Source organism: Mustela putorius, unplaced genomic scaffold (assembly GCF_011764305.1).
Source record: "Mustela putorius furo isolate JIRA1106 unplaced genomic scaffold, ASM1176430v1.1 tig00003858_pilon_pilon_pilon, whole genome shotgun sequence".
NCBI lineage: Eukaryota > Metazoa > Chordata > Mammalia > Carnivora > Mustelidae > Mustela > Mustela putorius.
The window spans coordinates 33477308-33492978 of NW_025422010.1; positions in this window are offsets into that span (position 1 = coordinate 33477308).

Here is a 15671-nt window from a genome sequence, read left to right on the forward strand (position 1 = left end):
CATAAAGCACATCTAGGTGGAAGCTCTCAGAGGTAGTACAGTTTGCCACCTCCCTTTTTCCCACCTTGACCATGAAAAAGTCATGTGCTATGAAGGACCCTTTGTCAGCTTAAGACTTTGAGTGACTGTGGTAAGTAGAGCTTAGCTTGTCCTAACTTATTCGGTGAGCATTCAAAAACTTGCCTTGATGGGCTCTCCTAGTTGAAATAATGTAAATATAAAGAGCATGGCTTAGGTTCTAGAGAGTTTTGGCTTTTAATACCTGTTTCTGCCATTTATTGGCTGGGTGACCATGGAAAATTGGTTTTCTATCAGTTTCCTCACCTGCAGTGTGTCACAATGACCTCTATTTCACAGGATTGTCCTAAATTAAATGTGGTGATGTTGATAAATTGTTCAGTTGCATGGCTGTCACATGCCGTTGAAAGTTTAGAAGTATCAACTGTAGCAACATCATCAGCATCATCCAGAGAGGAAAGAAATGTTCTTTCCCACCATATTTTCATAAGGGACTTGGAAGCAAAGGAGAAAAACTTTTGTTTGAAGCAGAAACTAAGGGGGATCCACAATAATAGCCTCAGAATGAAAGGAAAGGAGCAACACGTGAAGGCCACAGACTCCACGTATAGGAAAGACCCTTTGAGCACTCAGCAAATGAGAAATGAACCACAGGCTCAGCTGAGGCTAGGACAGGAGTTAGTGACCTTTTTCAGAAAAACATATGAAGTTGAAAGTAACTAAGTATTATTTAGTTAAAGTACTATCCTTTGGGGGGAAAAAAGGAAGGAAGGAAGGAAGGAAGGAAGGAAGGAAAAGGAAAGAAGGGAAGGAAAAGAAGTTTCCCTTAAGAAGAAGAACTATACAATACATGTCCTCCTCATATGTAAACAATGAATCTTGGAAGACTTACATCAAAACTAATGACGTATTATATGGTGACTAACACAACATAACAGAAAATAATTTAAAAAAAAAGAAGAAGATGAACTGTAAATAAAATGCCCATGCAGTCCTTTGTCTTTTCTCCAAAGCAGTTTCAGTCTTGGAATGACTTTAAGCTGCTTCAGTTAGATTGAGCTGAAGACATGGACATCTGGATATGAATCCTTGTTTGACTTTATGAAACACTAAGGAAGGAAGATGTTACTAAAACGGAAAACAATAACAACAATATCATCAAGGAACAAGTGCCCTGCAGTTGAATGTCAGAGATTTTTTTCAGAGTTCTCAGCAGGAAACCTCCCACCAACAAGTATAGCCTGAAATCACTTCCCAGGAGAGTGACTCTTAGAACCGTGATGTGCTCTGAACAGGTGTTCCAGCAAGTGCTGCCAACTGTATTCTTCAAGTCAGGAAAAAGCCTCTGCAATTATTCTGAAACCTTTAAAAGTAAGGCATTAGACTAGGAACTGGGAGAAGAACACCGTATACAGAGAAAGAGGAAAAAGCCCCAGCTTTCATAAACTAATAGAATACATGTATATGTATTCATGTTCTCCATGTAATTATGATTTATTACCATCATTGTATTCCCTATTGCTTTTTAAAATTTGTCCCATTCTTCAGGTTTTTACTAATGGACCTATAGCTTAGAATAATTAAAGGTCATGTTAAATTCTCAAAAGGAACATACCTCTACAACTGTAGGATTATTTAAACCAGTAAACAACTTAACTGATCTCCTAAAGCAAATTCCATATTTGATTATAAACCACCAAAGGTAACTTCTTCCTAGAGATGGAATAATATGAGCCAGTCAGAAAGATTTTGTCACTTCCAATTGAATTACAGAGAAGTGGTAGGAACAAACAGGATGTGACTTACCAAGAGGACACTTACTCCAGTTCTAACTCCTCATTACTTCCATGTCTCATGGAGACCACCAAACTATCCTGAGAATCAATGTCTTCATCTGTAAAAAACAAAAACAAAACAAAAAAGGACCTGTTGTACCTAAATTACACTTTTGTTAAAAGAATCAAGTAGAATGATGTGCAAGAAAGCTTTTAAAAGCTCTAAAACACTATTATCACTACAGTCCATTTTGAAATAAATGAAACCACATTGAACCTGCATCACCCTTATACTGCATTTACTTCCCTACACCCTCGTACATGTATAGTCTGTAGTATACAATTACCAACTTCTTTCAGCATAATTCTGTAAAATTCCCTGCTGCATAAGGCAAGGGTGAATTGCACTGTGTTTTGTTTCCTAATCTTATATATCTATATATCTATAGACATATCTATAGGTATAGACATATCTATAGATATATATGTGTGTGTATATATATTTATATTTATATTCATATATATAGACTTTCCTACCTTGCCTAGTGTTCAGAGGATATTCTCCATTAGTTATTTTAAATTAAAAATGAAGACAAATATTGAGAAGATAAGATAAAAATATGTAAAAAATAAATAAATATAGTAGAAAAAGTAGCTCCCCACTTGTCTGGATACAGCAGGGTGAAATAGAAGCTGCTCCCCAAAAAATATCTAGTTTTGAGTTTCTAGCTATCCTCCAATATTGGGTAGCTTCATAATAAAGTTGCAAAGCATGAGAATTCATAGTCAAGAATTTTACTGATTGCTCATGGTTTTCAAAATGCATGGGGTCAGTTGGAGAGTAATATAATGTATGTGTCATATAGAAAGACTGTGATATCTTTCTTGGAAGACATAATAGATGAGGCAAATATCTATTCACTATTCATGATTTGCTGTTATCTTCCTATCCAGATCAGAAAATTAGAATAAATAAAAAAATCCTTCTCTATTGCCCTCTCTTACACACACACACACAGAAACTCCATTTCAGCTCTTTAATTTGATGACTAATTTCCAAATCAACCCCTTTCTTTCCTGGATTCTTTCACAAACACCGATCTGTAGCCCTTTTAACACTAAGATGTAATATTTACAAGAATGAATATTCCCTGTACAACTCTATCTGTTTCACATTCTCAAGTCTATTACTGATCAGTATGTCAGTCATTTTGCAGATGTGGAATAATAGGGACTTGGTGGCCTTGGGTCAAAGCTAAGGGTAGAACAAGCAGTGTGACCAAGAACTGTAAACCTTAGCTGAGCTTAATGAGTGACTGGCCCGTACCTAATTGCCACGTAGCTCTCTGGAGCATAAACTTGGCTGGGCATGGTAGTAACTTCTCAGGGAGGGCTACCAACTCAGTTGGTACACAAAGACTTTTCAGGAACAATGTTATTCCTTATTTGCCTAAAACCTGTGGGAAGTAAGTTGCTAGATTTTCCAATTCTGTTCCTCTTCCATCAAAGGGGAGCCTGTACTAATATGTATTTTGGAAAAGTGTTTTGAAACTTACTATGTCAGTTGGGTTCTGCTTTAAGGGTAGAGAGACACTTAAACCTGATTTGAAAGAGGAGTAATAAGAGCCATAATTTGAAAGCCACCAATTGCAAACAGACTCCATTAAAATTGCCACAAGACACATTATTAATACACTTAATGATAGTAATAGTCACAATTTATCTAAACCATTTATGTAAATGGAGCTGACATATACCATTCATCCAAATGTTAGCATATGATATCATTCAGGGCATATATGGATTTTTTTTATTCATCATATCATTATCTGTGATCATAAAATTTTACTGGGTTAAGATAAATTAAATTTGTAGGTGCCATATATCTTTGGGTTCCATGTGTTCATAAAATTCTGCTTAAAAAGAGTTTGGTACAGTTGTAAGGCATGCATTTACTTGATTTACCCAGTGCTAGCACAAGGATAATGACATCAATGTGGGCATTTTTATGATGAGCAGCTATGTTAGAGATATCCATGCATATAGACAGATACTGTACTATAAAACAAAAGTATGAAGAAAGTGATTGTATTAGAATTTTTTGTTACTCTAGTTTAAAGTGCCATTTTTAATGATAATATACTTAGTCACCTCAGGCTGCCATAACAAAATATCAGAACTGAAGGGCTTAAACAACATAATTTCTAGAGGCTGGAGGTCCAAGAACAGGGTGCCAGCTAGGTCGGGTTCTGATAAGAGCCCTCTTCCTGACTTTTATAAGACCACCTTTTCACTGTGTTCTCACGTGGTGGAGAGAGTGCGCACAAGCATAAGCAGGGAGAGGGGCAGAAGGAGAAGCAAATTCCCCACTGAGAGGGAGCCCTACATGGGGCTCCATCCCAGGACCTTGAGATTATGGCCTCAGCCAAAGGCAGACACTCAACCCACTGAGCCACCCAGGTGCCCCCCAAATAGAAATAGTTTCAAAGTACCACTGAAATCCACCCAATGAGGCCATTTCAGTTTTAAAATTATATTTGAGGGCACCTGGGTGTCTCATTTGGTTAAGTAGCTGCCTTTGGCTCAGATCATGGTCTCAGGGTCCTGGGATTGAGTCCCGCATTGGGCTCCCTGTTCAGTGGGGAGTCTGCTTCTCTCTCTCCCTCTGCCTGCTGCGCCCCCTGCTTGTTCTCTTTCTGTCTGTCTCTCTCTCTTTCTCTGTCAAATAAATAAATAAAGTCATTTAAGAAAATAAAAAATAAATATATTTGAAATAGTTTTCTTAAAATGAGCTTTAAGTAAGAAGAGCTAAGCTTACTATGAAATGAACAAATATTTTACTATTAGTAATTTTAAAAATATTCAGCATATTTCAAACCATATACAGGTTTGTTCTTACAGTAAGAGCTTGCCAGATGCTATATACTAACACCTCATCAGGGTATCCCTGTAGCAAATAGGCATCATTCCAGTGCTGGTTGATGTCTCTTTTTGTTTTTGTCATTCTTTCGCCACATGACTATCTTCCAGGACTATACTTCACATGATACTTCTTTTACATCCCACTAAGAAAGGTTGATGGAGAGATAGGTTGCAACTCCAGAGTTGCAGTTCAAATCCAAAGGCAGTCTACTAGCAAAATCCCTTTTTGCTCTGGGGAGATCAATTTTTGTTCTACTAAGGCCTTCAACTGATTGGATGAGGCCCATTCACATTATGGAGGGTAATCTATTTTACTGGGAGTCTACTCATTTAAATGTTAATCTCATCTAGGATCACTTTCATTGAAACCATCCAGAAGAATGTTGACTAATTACCTGAGCAGGCCCAGGTAAATCAACACAAAAAATTAACCAGCATGGTTACTTTATATTAGGAACTGCCACTACTCTTACTTTTTTTTCTTTTTTTTTTTTTAATCCAACTCCAAACAGGTTTGGATGAATAAAGATTTTTTGAACACTCACAATGTATTAAGCACTGGGGAAAGTACTTTTATTCTCCTGATTTTATTGATGCACAAGCCAATCTTGTGGGAAAAACTTTAATATTATCTTTATTTTACAGATAAGAGAATTGAAACTCAGTTGGTTTAATTGATTATGTGCAAATCAATATCCAAGTTACAACTCCTGGGAGACTCTCTTTTTATGCATTTCTGTGAATGAAACTCCATGTCATGGCAGAGGACTTCTACACCTTCACATCCCAGTCAGGAAAGCGAGATTGCAGGTGCCTGGAACTACCAGCCTCCGCCCCTCACACATCTTTCCATCTTCCCTATCACCCACTGCTTCAGACCAACCCTGTTATACTCTGGTCGTGTTTCTATTTTTATCAATTCTCACTACTAAAATGAAGTAACAGCTGCCAAATTCTAGGGTTCCAGTGGTGTGTTAAGATACCATACTGTAAGTTTGAAATGCCTCATCTCATGTTGTTCTCTGATACGTGCATATACTGTCACACACATGCGAGCCAATGTACACATGCAATTTACCTGCGAAGCAGGTATAACGTACTAAAAAGAATTGAAGTTTGGGGGTTTAAGTAAATTTCTCCACATCTAACAAATAGTAAGCGATTAAAGTGTTGTCTAGCTACTGCCAAAATCCATCTATGAGACTGCTACTCTGTGCTACCATTCCACATGCTGTCATTACAGAAAACCAGGCTTCTTTAGCTTCATGTCAGCTCATTTTCATCCGTATAAAAATGGTTATCAGAATGGAACATTCATTTCCAGGAAGAGGTGGGCTATAGAATTAAAATGACTGTCGTAGGTCCACTTTGGGGCCTCGATAGCCATATCACTGCTACATTCTCCCCACTTCCTCTACATACATGCCCAGTAAGGTTAAGAATTACCCTGATTGCATTCTTTGAGCTCCCCTCAGTGAAGCTTGAACCCAGTCTTCTTTTCCAAGAGATTGAACTCTATTCCTAATGACCCCTAGTAAGAAAACCTTAAAGTCCTATTGTCTGTTGATAAGAATCATTTTATGACATCACACCCATTTGTTCAAAAAACGAGTTCCATGGTCACCAAAGATTTCTCTCTCTTAATATCTACCTCTTTTTCTCTCTCTTTCTCTCTCTCTCTCTCTGTTTCTACGTCCTCAGTGCCCATAACCATGCCTGGGAACATGGGAAATATTTAATAAATACTTTTGGAATGAACTAATTCATATATCACAGATTAAATGGATATTTACTGATTTCCCAGAATATTATAATTTAAATAGTTGGTCCTAGTCCCTTGTGGGTCAGCATCTTAGTCCATTTGGGCTGCCTTAATAAAAATACCATAGGCTGGGTGTCTTAACAGACATTTATTTCTTACAGTCCTGGAGGCTGGAAACTCCAAGATCAAGTTCCAGCAGATTAACTGTCTGGTGAAGGTCCACTTACTAGTCCATAGAACGCCATCTTTTTCACTATAAACTTATGTAGGGGAAGGGACAAGGGAGCTCTCTGAAGCCTTTTATAGGGGCAGTAATCCCATTCATGAAGCATCTATCCTTTCAACCTACTCTTCTCTCAAAGGTGCCAGTTCCACAACCAACACATTGGATGTTATGATTTAACTTAAAAGTCCATCTAGAGGTTTATTAATGTTACTAATTTTTTCAAAGAACCAGCTTCTGGTTTCATTGATCTGTTCTGTTGTGTGTTTTTAGTTTCTATGTCATTTCTTTCTACTCTATTCGTTATTATTTCCTCCCTTCTGTTGGCTTTAAGCTTTGTTTTCTCCTTTTTTTCTAGTTCTTTTAGGTGTAAGGTTAGGGTTTTGTTTTTGTTTTTGTTTTGTTTTTAGAGATTTTTCTTGCTTCTTGAGGTAAGCATATATTGCTATATACTTCTCTCTCAGAACTGCCTTTGCTGCATTCTAGAGGTTTTGGACCATTGTGTTTTCCTTTTTATTTGAATTTTAGGGAAATAAACATCCAGTCTATGGTAGCCAATTGCATAATCAATCTAAACTTTCTGACTGTTACCCACATAATCGTAACTAATATATGCCTCTATGCCAACTTGTATGTTCAAGTCATGATTCAACCTGCCCTTTTGATACACAGTACATTCCAGGTTTTCATCTATAACAATGTAATTCTCACTAGCTAGATTGTTGTAAGCCCTGCAGAATGTTCTTACACATAAAAGAATTGGGAATCTATGCTCTTTGATGCCATCTTGAGTGGAAACTGTCTTCTTGAAGGTGTTCAGTTTCAGCCTCCATTGGCTTCAAGGTGATGTTTTATGACAGTTTGTTTTGAAGTACAAGAAAGTGGAAAATATAAGGGAATAATCAGTGCTCTTTATCATAACACTCAATATCCCATTCAGTTTGATCCAGAACTATTTTTCTAACAATGTTCGCCCTGACCATTTTGCAAGCACTCTCTACTTTCAGTAATCTGGGTTTCTTCTGCTTCTGCAATGATTGTTTTCCTTTCCCCCGACTCACTATCCAAATCCTGCCCCATCTTTTAATGTCACTCCAATACTTCCTCTACAATAATTTTCCTGACTAGTCATTTAACATGTTTTTTTCTATTAAATAACTACATCCAACGTATCAGGATAAGCTCTATGTAAGTAGCAGTGGTAAAATGGGCACAATCTTTATTTTCAAGAAGCTTAACGCCAAAGAGAAAGAGTATAAAGAGTGAGAGGAACCATACAGATTCAGAACTGTGGAGAATTCAGAGGAAGAGGAAGAGGAATTGCTTAATTCATGACAGTAGAAATATCCTTGAGTAGAGTGGTGAAGAAAGAAATTGTTCTTGTCTATATAGATATCTGAAGGTAATATCAAATGGAGCAAACTTTATGAAAAAAATCAAAGTAGAATATGAGGAACTGCAATTCATTTGATTTGACTAGTTCTTAAAGAATTATGAGAATTATGAGAGATTATGAGAAAGTATCAGGAAAAAGGGTAGACAGATTGACTAGAAGTAGTTAATGGAGGAACATTAATGCCATTCTAAAAAACTTGAATTTTGTTCTGGAGATATGAGGAAACAATAAGGATACTTTAAAATAGAATAAAAAAATAAATATAAAAGGAGCAGTGCTTTGAGGGGAAAATGACAACAGGATGGAATAAACGGTAATCTAGCTTCAAGTTATAAAGAATATCTAAGGTTCTCCAAGTGTTCTAACAAGATTACCCTTGCCCAGCTAAGACACCCATAGCCTATGGCATCCCTGAAAACTGCTTAAAGATTTAATCCTGAGGAAGATCATAAAGAAGAAATCCCACCCCTTATCCATTAAAGGACCAATGCCATTGAGCATGACAGGCCTTACATCTATCTCGTCAATACCAGCTGAAGTATAAGACTGCCAGGTCCTCCACCATATCATCACCCAGACCTGCATATTATTTGACTAATGTATTTAACTATTTAATGTAACCCTTTAGTCCATATCCCATGTCTTTCTGACTTCCTGGATCATTCTAATATATTCTTTGGATAGCGCATGCTGACTGGTATAGGGTCTTACCTGGCTGTACCACTTAAAAGTTGTGTGATCTTAAGCATGTTTCTTAACATCTCTTGGTCTCAATTTCTTTATCAATGAAAAAAAGAATATCAACATACATAATAATGTATCTGCCATGAGTATTCAAACTGCACACATAACACATTTGGAAAATAACAGCAATAACATAAAATTATAACAACACACCCTTGATTGAGTGCCCAATGAATGGTACTTACTATGGTAAGTATCTTCAGCAAAAATTCCCATATTATAAACTTTAAATTTTTTTTCACCTGAGTAAAATTTTACTATCTTCTGAGAATACTACTTATGCTGTTGGACTCTCAACCGGTGTTTGGTTTGGTTTTGTTTCATTTTGTTTTGTTTTTCTTCTCACACACTGCATATTGCAGGTGTCTTTTTTTAATCCTCTTGTCAATTCCATATTATTTTTGTTTTGTACATTCTCTAAATCCCCAGTCCTTTGAAGTATGAGCCACCATACTTTATTACTCAAAACTCTTTCTCATTACTGTCTTCTGCAGATCTTACAGATCACTACTCCCTCCTATGCCATTAATCACTCTGTCTTCCTGGCTTCTCCATTATTACTCTAGCCATCATTCTTGGCAATTCAGTTTGGATACTTTCCTGTCAACTCCTTGACTTCTACCCTACATTAGCTTTGTACTCCCATGGTTACAACCTGAATATTGTCATTATCAACTACAGCCCTTCTAGAATCTGATTTTGAGCACAGCACCTTCTGATCTCTACCTTCTCTCTTGTCTACTTTTTTCATTCGACATCCTCACCATAACAGCTCATGTGATGTTCTACCATTTGATCCAACAGTCCCTTCTCTTTCTCACAACTAGCATGTCTAAAAAAAAGTCCTTCTGAGAACAGCCCATTCCTTACTTCACCATCCAAGAGATCTGCTCTTACCCCATTTTCCTTCATCTCAGTGATCCTTAGATTTTTCACACATTTTCAACACAGATCACCTGGAGTAAATGTTCTAAAGTATAAATCATTTAATGATATTTCATCAAAATCCTTCAACAACTGACTATTACATTTTGCATGGAATATTAACACCTTTCTTTGACATACAAGGTCCTTTGTGGTGATTCCTGTTCACTCTTTCCCTCAGCCCTCAGTCACTAAGACTCACTCACACTGCCCTTCTTGGTATTGGTAAACAACTCAATCCTGCTTTTTTATCCTGTCTAAACCTTTATTCCTGAGGTTTCTTTACCTGGAATTATTTTCTCTCAGACTGTTTGAAGCCTTCCTTTTTATCCCCACTCAAGTCTCTACTTAAGTGTCACCCGTCAGTGAGGTCTTCCCTGACCACTCTTTACAAAGAAACCTGCCCTCTACCTCATTATTATTTTCTTTCCTCTCATTAAGACTCTCTATATCACGGATTTTTGATCTATCACTTATTAAAGAAATAATGCTTTTTACTCCTTTATTTCCTGTCACTCCCACTTAGGGTTAGCTCCATGAGAGGAGCAACTTTTATGGTTTACCACTTTATTTTTGGTACCTCCCAAGAAAAGTCACTGCCACAGAATAGGGCTCAATTAACATTCTTCTTTTTAAAATGACTGACTGAATGAATGAATGAATAAAAATTAGAAAACAGAAAGGTTGTTCAGGAGACTCTTGGAATAATCTGTTAACTGTCACATCTAAAAGTAATAGCTTATTATTTATTAATTATATAAATGGCATCTTGTGACTTTTTCTGTATTATCAATTTGCATTGGGAACTAACTCTAGTTATTTTGATCTGTGTATGTGCAAATCTAATATCTTCAGCTCTAGGAAAAGCATACCCAATATATTTTTCTTCCTGATAACTTTACACATGAGGCTTATACTCTTCTGGGCATAAGAAATATTTATTGAATAATGATTAAAACTTGGATGCAGAGACAAATTTGGAGGATATGCAGGAATTAGTATACAAAAGAAGAGCAGAATCATCTACAGGGGACAAGGAAACAGTTGCTAGGATTAAATTATGTAAGAAAAAGAGAAAAAATCTTTCCAAGGAGTATATTTAGGTCAGAATTTTCTATCTTCAGCACTATTGATACTAGTGACCAGATCATTCTTTGTTTTGGGTAGAGCTTATAGCCTTCTCTCCTATCTGTAGCCATCAAAGATGCTTCTAGATATTGTCAAATGTAATCTTGGGAGGCAAAAATCACTTCTAGTTGAAAACCACTGACTTGGGGAATAAGTTGGGAAAGGGAGTCTTATGAATGTAGTGTTTAGATCTCTGCTAGGCCACATAAGAAGGCTTTGAGCCTGGAACCCTTCCTTTAACAAGAGATAGAGTTTGCACAGCTTGTGACAGGCTTTTCACCTTGTGTCAGGCTCTTTCATTTTGTGTGGGAATATCTTTCCCTGTTTCAGACTCTGAGTGTTTCTTTGTTCTGATGAGTTGTTCCATCCAATGACCCTCAGGAATACCCCTAATTTTCAGTATTTCAGATCTGTGGGAAAGGAGTGCTTGTGCTGCAGCACCAGAGTGGTGTATGTTGGCCAAGTGACATACATCAGCTCTTGGGGACATCTGTTAGTCATAAGGGACCAGTGCACACCACTGAAACTGATCTTGCTCTATCTCTTCTCTGTGTGAATAAAAACATTGCTTCATCTGGTGTTAGACTCTAGTGTATTTTCACCAGTGACTCCAAAATCAAATGCAGTGGGCAAAACTATTCCTGATGGCTGGTATTGTGATGATTTTTGCTATCCTCCATGTAGTTGAAGTTCTCCTCTGGCATTGGTTATGGGTACATAGTGTTCTGTTTTACAATAAGCAGCAAATGGCATGTGACTTCTTGTTGCCTAGCACATGGTTAAGGGAGAATTTGTAACTACTAGTAATTTGTAATTACTAACTTCATCTCACTGGAAACAAATATGACTTACTTTGGTCAATGAAATGAGACAGAAGTGATGGTGTGCCAGGTCCAAGGCCAGACTTTAAGACATTATTTCAGCTTGCTCCCTTCTACCTCCACCAATGCCATGAGAAATGCATGCCTGGGGTAGCCCATTGATCTTAGGAATGGATAAAAGTCTTGTGGAACACAGCTGCTTGCAGCCCATTAGCCTAGATCAACTGATTTTCTACTAACATATATGTCTTTTCATACCCATGGCAAGGGACTCACTGAAAGACCCCATCTAAGATGTTCTACTGTCCCATAATCTCCTGTGAGCCTCCACATCTGCAATTACTCTGCCAACTAGACTCAGGCTCAAGTGGCAGCAAGAAGCTCTTCACATCTACTTGATACAAAATTGGATTTGGGGTAATTGTAGCATATATAGCCATTTGACTCAGGCCATGTTTCTATTCTATTTCTTTTATAATATTATCTCTAGAATGCATCCCTTGATTCATGATCTCAGTTGCAAGGCCAAGAATTGAGGCAGATAAAGCACAACCTCCCCTGACCATAGAGACCCATTCTGGGTTCCACCATACAGTGAAATCCCTGCTTTCTGAATTTCTAACAGTTGTTACCAGTACCTATTACTTTATTTTCTCTATTTCTTCAACAGTTCTGCTGGTCTCCTCCCAATTAGATGGCCTATTCTTCAGGGATAGACACTCATTTTTAAATTTTTTTTTCTCCTACGTCATTAGTTGTATGCCCATTAATTAGTACAGAATAGGTGCCTATAATAATTTTTCTTAGTTTTATGTAAATGACTATAATATTTATGCAAAATAACCCAATGGAATAGCTACTTGCCTGAGTCATAAAGTAAGGTAACTTCATTTCAAGGTCACAGTAGTAGCAAGGAAAGCTTATATACCTAAGGCTAAAGGTATGACTGAATTTGTGTCAAGTTGAGATATTTGGGGTCCGGTCAAAATCTTAGCTATGTCATTATGGACATCTGCTAAGAATGCTAAAGGTAAACAATCACCTGAAAGATATATTTGCTTGCATGTAGTGGGAAACAGCAGCTCATTAGCTCTCTGCTTAGCTCGTTAACTCACCAGCTCGTTAGCCCTCTGCTCGTTAACTACTTAGCTCTGATTAGCTCTGCTCACTTCCTCCTCCTATCATTCACAGTGTGAATGAACTGTAAATCTGCCAGAGCAACAGATGGCTGTTCCAGGTCCAGGGAGGGAGTTCAGGAGGTGGGGGATGAAGCATTCCCAGATTTTTCTGACCTTGAAAAGATTACATTTTATCGAAGTTTGTGAGTTATGATTTAGCTTCATTGTTAAAGAAACTGGCACAGTTTTATTTTAAGATGAGGAAGAGATCACTTAAATAGATTCCCTGGGATGATGCGAAAGTGCAGTTACAGGGCCATGTTAGGCTTATCAGTAGCGGTCTACAGAACACATAGGGACTTTAAGACACAAGAGAAGTCCAGGAGTGTTTATAATGAGTATGACTTGTCCCATGTTCAACCCTGTGCTGGAGGAATTGGAGGAATTGGAGAGGAATACAAAAGATGCTTTTTAAGAGCACATGTGGAATATTTACATGTACAAACTACTGGAGAACAGTAGTTAATCAGGAACTCAATTTATGACATAGGATATATGAACTCTGGAAGTTTGGAGAAGAAAACATTTTTGATTATCAATATCCACCCCCCCCCCCCTAAAAAAGAAGAAGGAGAAGAAGGAGGAGGAGGAGAAGGAGAACAAGAAGAAGGAAAGATTTCCCCATTATGCAAAAATCACAGATCTGGCTGCCCTTACCTGAGTAACCAAATTGCTGCATTGTCAAATTGCTGTAGCCAGGCCAACTCTTTAAGAACATTTGATTACCTGCACAGATCATACCCTGCATCTGCTTGCCTCCTGCTGTAAAAGAGATTGTTGGGGATTCATTTGTTTTGATTTTTTTAGATTTATTTATTTATTTATTTATTTGCGGGTGGCGGGGGGGAGAGTGAGTGAGCGCACAAGCAGGAGGGGCAGAGGGAGAAGGAGAGAGAATCCCAAGCAGAGAGCACAGAGCCCAATGAAGGGCTTGATCTCCTGACCCTGAGATCAACACTTTAGCTGACACCAAGAGTCAGATGATCAACCGTCTGTACCACAGAGGTGCTCCTGGTGATTCATTTACCATAGCCAAGTTATTGTGCCTCCAGGTAGCCAAAATTTGAAAGGCATATATTCCCTGAAGTGACAACAAATAGAACAGTGTTTTGATGTCTTCCTTTTCATCCATTTACACATTCACTTGTCTATATCTCCAGTAATTCACAAAGCAGTTGAGATAGCATCTACTACTAACAGGTTATTCTAAATGGGTTAGTTACATTAGCAGGTCAAGACTGTAGAGAGAGATAGTAGAGAGGAGGGTTATGTTTGATAAGGTAGAAGAAGACGCAAGAAATACAGTGTTAGGATTGGTATACTGCGAGGAAGAGCTGAGTGGGGCAGCCCTGCAAAATTCCTGAGCACTGCAGAACAATTGAGACTTTGGACACCTAAGTGAAAGTGTCACATCAGGGGTGGAAGACAGTAGAGTGGAGGGCTCTCTCTGATAGTTGATGTTATTTGCCTTGCAGTGTAGTGGATGACTGGTCCTATCTGCAGGGAGGGGCTGCTGCCAGCCAAGCTGCCTTTGCCTGCTAGGCAACCCCCCACTGATTTTAAGCCATGCAGATACAGTCTGTTTTGTTGCTATCTCATCATCTATTTTTTTTTTTAATTAAAAAGAGAATGTAGCAAAAATGCGAGACCTTTCATAGATGCCTGGGGCTCCCTTACTTCTGCTGCAAGAACTTTTGAAAAAGAAAACATAAACAAAATATATTTCCTGTCTGCCCATAACAAACAGAGACTAAAAATACTGTTACAACTGTACAATAGTTTAAGGTCAATGTATTCCCTCTGCATGGCTATGAAAACCTGACCCGCATAAGGCATTAAAATTCATAACACATGAAAATTAGGGAGTCCTGGAAGCACTTTCTTCTATATAAGTACAAATTTTCTCTGCCTACATCTAGCATTTAAAGGAAACCATCCAGATAATTAAAATGCCTATAAATGAAATGTCAAAGTTAAATGTTTTTTTTAAGTCTTAATGCTTAGGCAAAGTGAAACCTTTATTCTAAAATAATACACTTTAAATACTAGCGGTATCTTGTGAGGGAGTAGAATAATTAAGGATTGCCACATAAAATGGGTCTACAGGTCTACGTGCCGCTCCACTCAGTAAGTAACCTTTATGAAGGAATGCGATAATCAGTGTGTATTTTTTGTCCTTAAATACTGCCATTATTTTAAACATGAATCTAGCTACTGTGGATAAAGCTAACCATACAATGCACATGAAGTAAATTAATCACACAAATATAGAAAGCAGAGTTCTTGAGTTAGGCAGATTTTGATTTGGTTTTTGTATATCTGACTTCAGTTTCCCCCTTCCCCTTATTAGTGTGATCATTATTGTTTGGTTTCCTTTTTTATTTTTTTTTTAATCTTCTTATGTGTGTCACTCTCGTCTAGGTACAGTCACCATGTGAGAAATGCCCTTGTGAGCTCTGCCTAGGTTTGGGGCATCTAGTATACCTCTAAGCTGTGGTCTGAGTACAATTCAGTCTCTTGGTCATGATGTCGATCAAGCCAGGCTATGGAACAGGCAGTCCACTTTTCTAGATTCTGTAAGGTTTGGATCAAACATTGTACACACCACACTAACACATCAACTTACACTTAGACTTTATGGCTAATCCTTTTTAATGCTAGAATAATTGACCTTTCCACCCTTTGCTCCACTAGGTGAAGCTCACTAACCATCAAAGCCAACCTCATGCTCACCAAAGAAGCAATGACATGGGCCCAGAGTAGGGTCTGAGCAGATGATA